This window comes from Pinus tabuliformis, chromosome 5_1, assembly GCF_031772625.1.
Source record: "Pinus tabuliformis cultivar Carrire ecotype Pingquan chromosome 5_1, CPIR1, whole genome shotgun sequence".
Lineage (NCBI taxonomy): Eukaryota > Viridiplantae > Streptophyta > Pinopsida > Pinales > Pinaceae > Pinus > Pinus tabuliformis.
Genome location: NC_142305.1, coordinates 541,573,704 through 541,576,153, shown reverse-complemented (window position 1 = coordinate 541,576,153; position 2,450 = coordinate 541,573,704).

Sequence of the window (2,450 nt, the reverse complement as noted above, 5' to 3'; positions counted from 1 at the left end):
TAATAATAATGTAAATGAAAAAAATATATATTTTGTTAACAAATTTTGCATTTGCGGATATATATCTATATCTATATATATATATATATATTTTCTTTGTTATTATATATGTATATAGATAGTAAATCATTTTCGTACGGTTAAATATTTTTTTAAATTTAAATTTTATCATTTCTATAATTCTATCTTATTTTAATTACAAAATATTATATATATATATATATATATATATATAAAAGCTATTTTTGTTAGGTTAAATTATAATTAGATAAAAAAATATATATTTTAAAAATAATTATGACTATATGTTATATGTTTGATTAGAGGATAAAAAAACTTATTTTAATATATAAAATAATTGTAAATAAAAATATTTATGTTTATTTGTAAAGTTGTGTGAGTTTTTCATAGATTATTTTCAGTGAGATACTGTCATTTTGGGGTATCTAAGTCATCAAAATCATCGGATAACATGGTTGGATTTTTGGGTGGTGTCAGTTATGGGTATCTAAGTCATCAAAATCATTTGATAACATAGTTAGATTTTTACCTACCCAATAACTTTCACGTCAGAGAGTAACTTAATAATACACACATCACCCTTTATTCTATAACCAATAGACAATTATAAATGAAATATAAAAATGTTTTTAACTATATATGATCACCTCATTTCTATGAATATGAAATTTTATCGATATAAAGTTTGATATTAAAATAAAATTTGAAATTTCAATATTTCCAATATCTCTTAAAAGAATTTACAAATATCTAATATAATTCATAATTTTAATATTAAAAATAAAAATAATATATGCAATTTAATTTTCTTTCTTAGAAGTTGGTTTGCTCAAGTGAAGGTAATGATATGATCCCGAAATTGGTTGTCCAACTGTTGAATGTAAATTTACTATTTAATGCATAAACATAGGTAACTCACCTGAAAGACATTAGATTTCACCGTTGCTTCAGTTTAAAGTCAAAAATCCACGTAGAGGGTGATGTAAAAATGTTAAGTTATATGTGTTACTATATATCTAAACCATGGTAAAATAGAAGAGAGGTTACTTTGTCAAATACTGATTTAGTTAAAAATATTGTAATAATTAAGATTAAAAAAAAGGATATAAGGCAATGAATAATATATTGTGAAAATATTATTAATGAAAATATATCAGATTAAAAAATCAATTTGTTATTATTAATTATTTGTTATCATTATATATATATATATATATATATATATAAAAAAATTAATAGCAAATTTTATAGTGAAATGGGATATCAAAATAGGTTTTGGAAAATTCTAAAGATTGTAATATAAAAGAATTTATATGGTAAAGATATTTTTTTTTTTTAATCTCATTTTCAAAATATGCTTGTACTTCTAATTGTTTTAATTTATTAACTTATAAAATCTCAAAAATATATTTTTCTATAATTATATAATATTAATATTAATTTTGAATATAAAATATTTGATTTGATTTAAATTATATCTTATATTAATATATTAATTAACTAGTATAATGAATATCAATAAATAATTTTAATTTAATTTAAAATTACAACTTAATTAAATATAATATTAAAATATTAATATTATTAATAAGGTTAATATTAATATTATATGTTTATTTGAGTTTATCAATCACATTTATATTAATATAAATGTGGTTGTGCTAGTTAAATATAATATTAAATTGAAAAATAGTAAAAAAAAAACTTTGCATAGTTAAATATTAAACAAATTTAAAAATAAAAACAAATTTTATTTTATAGAATTGGATAAGATCCCAAAATAAAAATCTCTCTTAACAATTTGATAAAATGAAAATAATAATATTCCATAATTGTTGAGAAATATGTATGTGTTAAATTTAAATTTAAAGGGATATAGTATATATAATTTTGTAAATCTTAATATTCAAATTATTATGAAAAAAAAATATTTTATAAACAAGAAGTTTCATATACTTGATTTATAATTATAAAATAAAATTAACCTAAATCCATCTTAGCTTTAAAAATTTATTAAATAACAGTATATATTACATTATATAACAAAATATAAAATAAAAACATTATAATATCTCTAATTTACGAAAGATTTTTTTGGCAAAAATCACATGCAATACCATTTATCGACGCGTTTCGAACCAACTAGTATGATTCATACGTTTATAACATCTCTTTTATACTAAATTAGAAAACATTTCTCAACAATATTATCATTATTATTAATGTATATCTACTATCTAATTTATAAATAATTTCTCTTAACACAGTTATCTTCGCTAGGCGACCAGATCTAAAAACTTAAATCTATAGATGACGTTGCTGACATGAAAAAATATAATTATAATTCTTGTATTCTTCTTCTGTCGGCTAGGCTTGAATTTTTTTAAATATTGTGCTTGTCTTATTGTCGTAAGCTTACGTTGGCAATA